We start from the raw sequence: 11,183 nt of genomic DNA, 5'->3' as shown, positions 1-11,183 counted from the left end.
TGACTAAAGCCACTTTTTAAGTTAAGGTCTATATTCTGTGGACCAGAAACTTTGATATCAAAGGATGCTAACTTTATTTGTCTAGCTATGGAGATGTTTTTACTATGGCTCTTCTCAGACATTAATTATAACATGTATGCTAAAATGGGTATCAAAGGCAGCAGTCTCAGAATGGAAAAATAGACTCTTTTAAGATCCTTTAAAAAGAGTGAGTGTCCTTCTGAGGTATAATGTGATTTAATGTGCTTTTTTTCAGAGTTAAAATAATTGCAATTGATTAGGCATTTGCCAAAAATACATGACAACCCAAGGCATAACTGAAATATACATAATACATTCACCTACAAACATTAGTAGCCCTTGGCGGCACTGCATTAAGGCAGCTGAAAACCAGCAGTAGCAGCCCTTGATGGTGGTGTCCTGTCAAGCAGAAGCAGATGTAGTACAACATCCTTTTGGGGACCATCCTGTGAACAATCCAATCCTGACCCCTTGGGGAATTCTTTAAAGGTTCTGATCAAGAAAACTCTGCATTTAAAAAGGTTCAAATGCAGCTAAATCAGGCCAGTACAATACAGCAAACCCAAACAAATGCAAGGAATCACACAGAAGAGCTGAATGGCCTTGCTACACCAGTAGTCCAGCTTTCTAGTACAAAATATTACTCTAAATATCATCCAAAGCAACTAACTTTACCCTCACAGGAGAAGCTTGTCCTGCTGAGATAATCTAACCAGTAAAATTGCTCCCAATACCAGCACTACTGATTTGAATCTATAACTCTGTAGATAGGTAGTGACACCCTCAGATGAAAAAAAAAATATTCAAGTATCCATGCCAAAAACATGCTATGGAATATCACACTCCCTAGAATTCAGATGTCAGCACACAAACTGCAGAAGCAGACAAAATCTTGAGACAAACATGTAAACCAAATCAACTAAGTAATTAATCAAAGCCTCATAACAATAGTATAATGGACATCTCAAAGCAATACATTTTGAAACAATACATTCAAATGTCACTCCAATTTATAAGCACGAAAATTAAATGTTTGGTGGAGGACAAATGCTGGGAAGAGAATGCATACCAAAGGTGGTGACTCATAGCATAAAGTGCTTCTTGCAACTGCAATATTTAAATTATTTATTTTTAATTCTGTGGCTCAGCTGTCATGTCTATACTTGACTGTCATCCCACTTGCACCGAATGTGGACAGTGCACAGGGCTGCTCATAGCTATTCCAGGAATTTACAGCACAGATTCCCTTGCAGAAGTAACAAGTTGGTGATTATATGAACTTTATATGAACTGGAAAACAGGACAAACCTTTGAGATACCTTCAAAAGGAAGTATGTTTGAAATGTACAAAGTGCATTGATAACTGCACACTGCTTAAGCATTCCTGTTCAAGTGTCCCTCACAATAAGCTATTGATCAAAATGCTTTTCAGGCTTTTTTTCTTTGCTTAGAGGACAGGAAGTGGCCTCGAAAGTGTTCACTAAAATGCTGTCTTGTGTCAAAATTTTTTAGCTGTAAAGATCATACTAGGATATACCTTTGTTACAGAAAGCTTTTTGTTAGCAACTTCTTATATTTAGAATGGAATAGAACTAACCAGGACCTTTGAGATAATTGAGTCCAACCCAACACCTTCTAATCCGCTAAACCGTGGCACCAGGCACCCCATTCAGTCTCTTCCTAAACACCTTCAGTGATGGGGGACTCCACCACCTCCCTGGGCAGCACATTCCAATGGCAAATCTCTCTTGCTGGGAAGAACTTCTTCCTAACACCCAGCCTAAACCTCCCCTGGCACAGCTTGAGACTGTGTCCTCTTGTTCTGGTGCTGGTTGCCTGGGAGAAGAGACCAACCCCTACCTGGCTACAGCCTCTCTTCAGGTAGTTGTAGACAGCTTGAGAGCTGTAAGAGAGCCACTCACACATCCCTGCAGAAGACAGGCAAGCTGGCTGTGAGAGGGGAGCCTGTGGGTTTTGTGGATGGGTGGAGTTCTTTGGGGCTTTTTTGTTTGTTGGCAGGTTAATGGTTTTGTATTGGTCTTTGTTTTGGTTTGGTTTTGGTTGTTTTATTTGACTTACTGGGGAATTAAGGAAACAATTGTTGATCCTTCAAAAGTGCTGCAAATACACAGTCATTTGAAAGGGGGTTACCTTTTTTTGGGTTCATTTTGTTAAAGAAATATTTTCAGGCCAAACAACTATGGGTTTTCTTAGTGCTTGATTTTTGAACGATTGGAAAACTCTTTTTCCATCTTTATAATTTTCATACTTAAAACATTTTTATATCAAAGCTTAAAATAAAACCAATCCGGACATGGGAGTAAAATCCTCTTTATCCTAAAAAGGTTACAAGCAAAAACCAAATTTAACATCAGTGATCTAGGTGCTGAAGCCGAGTGCATCTGCTGCAACTGTCTTGATTCCTTGGATACAGATGGTAGAGAAGTTCACCCACTGTCAGGACTGCAGGGTAAGAGAGGCAGTCATTCTGGAAACGCCCATACATCCCTACAAAATTAGTATTTTGTAGGTAATGATGAGAGCATATTTTTTCTTGCTGAAATTAATGACAAAATTTCTCCTGGCTTCACTGAAGTGAAATTTCACTCAGTGGAAGGAAATGAAAAACTGTCAAAAATGAGGATTGCTAATACTGAAGTTAGGCCAGGGCAAGAAAGTTGCTGTATACACATGATTTCTGTATTACTTGAAAAACTGCTTTTCTTCTGTGGATACCATCTGCTTCAGCATCATAGTCATACAACCCTGAGGTAATAATTTATTTTGGTATACAGGCAAATAAAAGGATAAATGTTAAAACCAAATATTTTTAGAGAAGTTGATATTAAAACAAACAAACAAAAAAAACCACCACAGCAGCATTGTTTAGGGGCCTGTGTTAGAACACTGGAGGGAAATCAGAGAGTTTGACACTAGGTTAATTAGATTTAAATAGCTTCAGAGAGAGGGAGAGAATGTGAAAAGAGAAAATACCCTTCATCTGTGGAGCCAGATTGCTTAAATTTACCAGAGCTGTCATCAAGACCTTTTAGAGACTAGTTACATGATTTTGTTTATGGTTCTGTAAAGAGAAACAATATTGAATGCTGACATCATGGCTTGTAATTTTACCCCCCCCCCCCCCCTTAACTTCACTGTGTTTGACTACATGAAAATTGACTTGTCTACCTTCATCTCTTTCTGCAACAAACATCTTTTAATAAGATGCAACTGAAGGGCCCATCCCAAGTCAGGAGGTCCAATCTCCTTCAGTTGCAAACACCACATATAGTCCCCATCATAAACATAATTTGGCTTTGGAAAAGTTGTCTTATTAAAGACAATCTGAACTGTGATGTGATAGTCGTAAATTCTTTACAGAGATACAAATGAAGGAATAAATCTGCTGTACCAAACTGTTGTGCTGTGGATGCTTCATATATAATCCAATTCAAATCCTGCTGAAGTCAGATAAAAATAATGCACTGAGTTGGAAAGAAAAGCAGATGGGGGTTTGGGGGTTTTGTTTGTTTGCTTGTTTCTTGTTTTGTTTTGGTTTTGCGTGTGTGTGTTTGGTTTGTTGTTTTTATTTTCTCCCCAAAGGAATAGGACAAGGTCTTGTCCAGTGTCCCTAGAAATGTGGGAAGATTACATATAGTTATCACAAGAAAGTTTGTCATTTAGGTTACTGTTTGCATAGAGATGCATGAGATATCTACTAGTTCTCTAGAAGATTTACTTTCAGTCTTCAATCTTCTCCAGTCCTGTTGCTCCTGGTGTCACTGAACTAACACCACTTCCCTCTGGGGAAAAACAAAACAAAACAAAACCAAACCAAAACCAAACAATAAATTTGCTAATTCCCACTTGCTGTCATCTAACTCTCAGCTTGTCTTCATTAACACACCTTACTGCTCATCACCTTACCTCACCTTGCCTTTATTTATTTTTTTGTTTTCATTCTCGGATATGGCTAGAAAGTAAAAAAGGTCATTTCTGGCTTGTATAATATATTAGAAATTAGTCTGCCTACAGAAATCTAGTTTAAAGACATCAGGAAGTGAAAACAACACATCAGAACTCTCCAAATATCAGCATATACAAGTTTATAGTTATTTTCCTTCTTTAGTAATCATTACTGAGTCCTATTATGTGGATTCTTTGCTATCAAGGGGTAGAGGGACAACAGGGCTGTAAGTTTACTCTTTTCCTATGTTATGGATAGCTTACTCATTTTCGGCTCAGTTTAACTAGCCAAACACTAATTCAGATCATACCAAAATTAACTACTTCTGCAAGTTTGGATTTTTTTCCTTAGACTGTGTGGATTCAGAAGGTATAGAAATAAGAAATACTAGGAGATGGACCTCTCTACTGGGTCAGTCTTATTCCAAGAGGGAAAAAAAATACTGGTAAATGATTTCATGTGATTTCATGAAAGTACAGATGGACAAAACAGGTAGGATGCATAACAAAGCAATCTCTTTCCATCCACCTGCAAGAAGACAGGAGTCACAAAAAAACAAGTGCTTTGCATCATTGTTCTGAGCCTGCCAGTCAGAGTTGCTACTTGCCAAGTAGGTGTCACTGTCACCATTTATCTGGAGCTGGCTCCATCAAAACCAGAGCAAGGCTTTGCATCGTGATGACGTGAGAAACCTTGAGAGCAGAAAACCTAAACCACAAGGTATTAACCCTGTCTCTTCTTAACTGCCATATTCTTAAAACAGCATCCCAATATAGCTCCTTCAGTGTAGGATGTGAGACTGAGACTCGAGGGAAACACTGGCAACTGAAGTTCATTGGAAACCAGTGGTGACAGCACTGTGACAGTAAACTGGCAAATAGGAGAATACAATGGAGAGCATTGAATTTCTCTTGCCTCCTTTCTTCTTCGTAAATCTAAGCCTGAATATACACATGGCACAGAACATTAAACATACACAGGATAATGCAGAGTTATAGTGGAATTGAAGCAGGGTTTGGGTGAGAGCTGATGTGACCTTAAGCACTTACAGGGCACTCCAGGAAAGAACAGCATGAAAATACAGGTACCAGAAAGTGAACGAGCTCTCTCCCTTCAATAACAGCTCAGTGTTTACCTCTAGTGGGGAAAAGAAGGGAGGACAAAGGGCTGCTCTGCGGACTGCAGCAAGTGTCAAGACTTTTTGCTAAATGGGTCTCCTATAAAGCAACATGAGTGAATTGTTCAATGACAGCAAACTACTTACAGTTTGATTCAGCTTAACTCCCTGCATGCCCCATTGCTGTTTTATTAGACATACCATGATAAAGGCATTAGCCTCTGAGTACATCAGCCCAGCTGTACCTTATTCTTGGAATTCAGACTGAAAGAAAGCCTTGCATAAAGACAGATTTTGTAAACTTTAACACTAAAATATGAGCTTATTGATTCTCAAGATACTTAGATATCCAACTTCTGGGCAGCTTAGGAGAAAATAAAAATCCCAGGAAAGTTGTTTCTTTTGCATAAAGGATATTTAAAGTTAAGCAGGAGAGGCTGTGTCCTTCTTGCTGTGAAAGAACACTTACCTTTTTTGGATATACAGAGAGAAGAAATGCATAAAAATTACTTTGCCACAGCTTTATGCATGATGTGGAAAACAGAAGGCTACATTCCCTCTGTAGCTCCACAGTGAAATGAGAAGAGCTGTTTTCAGATCAGGCAGCAAGTGGCAGGGAGAATGCCTTGTTCAATGAAGCATTTGTATGTGTCTGATATCTTTACCAAATTGATTCTGTTTGAGACGAACTGGTTCAAGTTTTAAACCATTTCAATATGTAGCCTATGTACATAAATAAGTGGTTCAGTATTTAAAGTAGTTTGTTGGGTTTGGTGGTTTGGGGTTTTTTTAATTAATTCCTTATAGAAATCTACATGGCTTTGAAATCAGTTCCAAATCTGAATTGCTTCAAAATGTGTCATACACTGAATGAGGGCTGGTCTTGACTGTTTGGCCACTAATGCAATGTGATACTACGTGGGGAGCCAGGGTTCAAAACCAGCGGGGAGAATTTCACACCTCTAGTTGTCAAAGGCTGCAAAGTTACAAAAGGTAACAGATTCTTTTACCCAGTTCACAACTGTCACCAGGCCAGGCTTCAAATTAAACACAGCAGCATCAAAGACAGTGTATTACAGGTTCCACTCCAAGCTGAAGACAATCCTGTTTGCATGTTGTGATCAGTTCACAGTTTCCTTTGCAAACAATCTTATATTACCCTCCTACTTATGTGAGACATTACCATGGAAAAATAATAAAAAGTGGTATGTTAAAGCTATGCCAAATATAAGACACATTTATCATGCTGTCAATGGAATTTCTTACCATATGTCCCAATGGATTTACTAAAATTAGGGGAGTTTTATACCTATAATAGCTCAGAAATGGTATGTATAGTGTATTTTGTAGAAAGAAAGGGTGCTGTTTAAGCAGCAAAAAAACACTACATGATACAATAACCCTACAAAATGTTCAACCTTTTGATAAAGCAATCAAAACCATTTCTTTAGGACTGCTTTTGTAATGCAAAACCTAGAAATTTGGAGTATTCCTAAAGCTCAAATTGCTCTAGTTTCTAAACTGACAACAGTTAGCTGACATAGATTAGGTTAATTCAGTACTGTTTTCACTTCTTCCTTTGGGTTGTGCTGGGTGCCCCAACTGGTGAGGAAAACCATTCTTTGCTAGCTCTGTTTTTGCTTCAGCATTTCAGCTGGTTCCTCCTCTCTCAGGGCCCATCTGGAAAGCAGGTTCTAGAAACCACCAGCACTGCTTTAGTCTCCTTTCTGAGATAATTCTCTCTGTGTGGTAAAGCCCGCAGCAGGACAAATAGTCCAATATGACCTGGCATGCAAGAATAACAGTAGTGCACCAATGTTGTCTGGTAGTACTGTGCAGATGTTGGCTGTCATGCTAAGGGCATCATATCCTTGAGCAACTTAGTCCATCGCTAGAACTGTAGCTTTGCATTCAGTATGTTTGTCAGGAGAACTGGTTTCTGAGCTAGACAGATGAAGCTAACAAGTGTTGCATTTTTGTCAAACAGATTTGTGCACTCCAAGATCCTCATTTAAGCTTGGAGCCAAAACGTATCATGCTTGTTTAATTAAGCATGCTAAACCAAATAATATAAGACTGTACTAAGTCTAATTGAAGATTCAGCTTTAAATAATCATACAAAATCTTCACTTGTGCCATCCTCTACTATGCTCTCAATACACTTCCCATACTAAGTAGCCAGGATCTGCTATATGTCAAAAGCAAACAGAAGTAGAGGAAATTTATTTGCATTAAGTGACTAGAATTCCATCAGTTGGGCGTGTGACTCATCTAGTTAAAGGTGACACAAGCTATGAGATCACTAATAGAATGGTCTGGAACCTACATAAAACAAGATCTCCAGTGTCAAAAAAAATATTAAGAGACATCTACAGTGCTGTCATATAAAATACCCATTCCTTCACTGCAAATATATAAAGCTACAACTGTTTGATTAACGTCTTCATACTGCAGATAATTCAACGGATTTGGTACAAATATGAAAACAATATGGGATTTCAGAATAAATATGGTTACATTAGTCACATCAAATGACAAACTTAGCTTTAAAACATATTTGATCCAAATACATTTTTCACAATATTAATTACTACTCCAGCTTGTTTGCATTGCTCAGCAGAAAATTTTGCTTCTTTGTCAGCTTTATGTTCTGCTTACACTTTTAATCCTTCCTTTGCAAAGGACTGGACAGAAGTTGCAGAGTGTGCAACCAACTTCTCACCTTTATGTTTCTCTGGTTACTCCTACAACCACACCTATATAAAAGGTCCACCTATAAAACACAAAACTAAAGAAAGACTTTTCCCCCCTCTAGTTCATATTAACTCATGGTGGGTTTTTATTCCAAAGACACAGATTGCATTTCAACATCCAACGATGTCAGCAGTCATGGCTTATATAATTCCCTTATGAAGTTTGAAAATTCCATCCATATATCAAATCCAGTAAAGTTTTATGTGCCTAAGTCATCCTTAAAGAAGTATATTCACTGGCTGACCTAAGTGGGATGGTTAGCGTGAGAGAAAGTGGCAGGATTGGGCCCCAAGTTTTCACAAATAACACAGAACATCTCCAGATGAACATTCCACTGTTAGTTTTTATAGTATGTCTTCCACAGCCAGCCCACATGGTCTCACACACACATTCATAGATGCCAAAACAATAACAAGTTAAAGTTTGGTTTATAAAAGGGCCTTGGCTCAGATGCTGCTTATACAAGTTTGCATGCTGTTTACCCTGAAAAAGGTGTGGAACTGACCACAATGAGGTGACAACCTCAATTCTGCTCATACATGAGGTGGGAAAACCAATAACAAGACTTCAGGATTAGGAAAGGACACTTTGTTTTTCCTGGCTTGTGTGTGAATAAACTGTGTTTTGTTAATAAAGAAATGAAGTAATTTTGTGAAGCGGACTAAGGAACATCTCTCTTCCGCCTTCACACATCCTGGTTCAGGGACTACATTATCACACAAATCCCATCTATGCTTCCAAAACAGAGTTTAAGTGATAGATGAGCTACTTCCCTAACTATTTAGATTTATCTTTATGGTTTGAACCTCCAGACCATTGTCAAAACCCAACGCTGTCTGGCCAAGTAGTATGCACAGAGAACAGGGAAATGTCTTAAAAGATGAATCAGTTTCATCCAAGTGCTGTTCCCATCCAATTCAACAGGCATGTTCTCACAAACATTAGGCAGACCTGATATTCAGCCCCAAAATAGAGCAATTAAAAAAGGGAGTAAAACCTTCCACCACACCACCTACATCCACATAATTTCACAGAGGTTTTTCTGCAAATAAAGTTTTTCTTAAATGTACACAATCGGATTCCAGATTGCTTAACAGCTCATTAAAACTTGGTTGTCCCCCATAATTAGCTGGGGATACCCCAAGCTATACATTAATTACTAGCAGTGATGCAAAAGCTAAAGCATGCTTGCTTAAACACGCAGTCAGTTCCATGCCAGAAAACATTGTACGAGAGATTACACAGACCAAGCAGATACATGTGGCAGGGACATTTCTATTAGAAACACTCTAAACAAAACCATTTAGTACAGAGCACATTTTACTTAAAAGATATACACATGGCATTAGAGCAAAGCTGGGAACAACTATAAGATCTTTAACTGACACTAAGAAAATAACTGCCAATATTTACAATTCTACAAAGAAAAGTGCCATAATGAGTTCACTGGAAAAATCTCAGCTCCATCCTGAACATGTGTGCATGATATTTTCAGGCCACTAAGATAAAAACTAATGTTTGTTTGTTTGTTTTAACAAGGAAAGCTTTATACATAAAGTGCTACAGAAAAGAGAAGCTCTTTGTCATAATCCTGGGAAGATACACAACCAACTCTATTGAAGAGAGAAAATATGCTTCAAATACACTCTTCAAATTAGTAGCTCTTCCCCATCCTTCAGAAGGAAGACTGTAATTCATCTTTATCAACAGTTAACTATACACAATGCACTTGCAGAATCTCAGCTGCTTGCTTAATGAGTAGCAGGTAAAGCAAAGCAAAACATCCCTCTAATCCCTGACCGCTTGCTCTAGGAATGAAGGAAATAAGCACAGAATACCTCTGTTTCAAAATCTATGTAAGCTCAAGGAAAAGTAAAACCAGGTTCTGGAAATGCTTAGACTATATCCTGTTCTATCCCATATGGCTAATAGAATTATACAAATATAAGAAAAAAAATAAAAATCAACCCATGGTAATTTTTTTTTCTCCTAGGGTCTGCTAAGGTCAAACAGAAAAATGTTGTTGTCGTTTTGGGTTTTTTTTAATCTATTGTAAAACTTTGCAAATTGGTTGCACAGCATGAGAAAAACTGGGTTTCAGCACTAGCCTTCAATCTGCAGTTTATGCTATAAGTCATCTACTTCAATTTCCATTCCTTGATGTTATGACAGCGCTACAGACCGGCATCTGGTCTTCAAGGTTTAGATTCAGATTTTATATTGGAAATGGTATTTTCATTTATATACCAAATTTGAAAAGGCTGACTCCTCAAATCCTCTTGCATGACCTATCACTATTTCAGTGTCATGCAAGCAACCATGACTATTACTTTAAAGTGAAATATTATTCTAAATGGTAAAAAAATATTCTTCAGTACCACAATGCTACAACAAAACAAACAACATAGTTCTAATCCTAAAGACAAGCTGTGTAGTGCAGCAAACACACTGGAGGGAAGGGAGGCCATCCAGAGGGACCTTGACAGGCTGGAGAGGTGGGCCCGTGACAACCTCATGAGGTTCAACGAGACCAAACGCAAGGTCCTGCATCTGGGTCAGGGCAATCCCAAGCACCGATACAGGCTGGGCAGCAAATGGCTTGAGAGCAGCCCTGAAGAAAAGGACTTGGGGGTGCTGGTGGATGAGAAGCTCAACATGAGCCACCAGTGTGCACAGGCAGCCCAGAAATAAATCACATCCTGGGCTGCATCAAGAGAAGCATAGGCAGCCAGTTGAGGGAGGTGATTCTCCCCCTCTACTCTGCTCTGGTGAGACCACATCTGGAGTCCTGTGTCCAGTTCTGGAGCGCCCATTACAGGAAGGATCTGGAGATGTTGGAGCATGTCCAGAGAAGGGCCACGAGGATGATTAGAGGGCTAGAGCACCTCTCCCATGAGGACAGACTGAGGGAGTTGGGGCTGTTCAGTCTAGAGAATAGAAGGGTCTGAGGAGACCTAATTGTGGCATTCCAGTATCTTAAGGGGGCCTACAAGAAAGCTGGAGGGGGACTTTTTAGGGTGTCAGGACTAGGTGGAATGGAAAAAATAGTAGAAATGGGTATATTCAGATTGGATGTTAGGAAGAAGCTCTTCACCATGAGGGTAGTGAGACGTTGGAACAGGGTGTCCAGGGAGGTGGTAGAAGCTTCATCCCTGGAGGTTTTTAAGGCCAGGCTGGATGTGGCTCTGAGCAACCTGATCTAGTGTGAGGGGTCCCTGCCCATGGCAGGGGAATTAGAACTACATGATCCTTGAGGTCCCTTCCAACCCTAGCAATTCTATGATTCTATAATCAAGTTAGAATGAGATCTGGAGCCGAGTGTGG

Source organism: Melanerpes formicivorus, unplaced genomic scaffold (genome assembly GCF_026170545.1).
Source record: "Melanerpes formicivorus ecotype bairdi unplaced genomic scaffold, bMelFor1.0.p_v2 SCAF_10, whole genome shotgun sequence".
NCBI lineage: Eukaryota > Metazoa > Chordata > Aves > Piciformes > Picidae > Melanerpes > Melanerpes formicivorus.
This window is presented reverse-complemented; position numbering follows the sequence as displayed.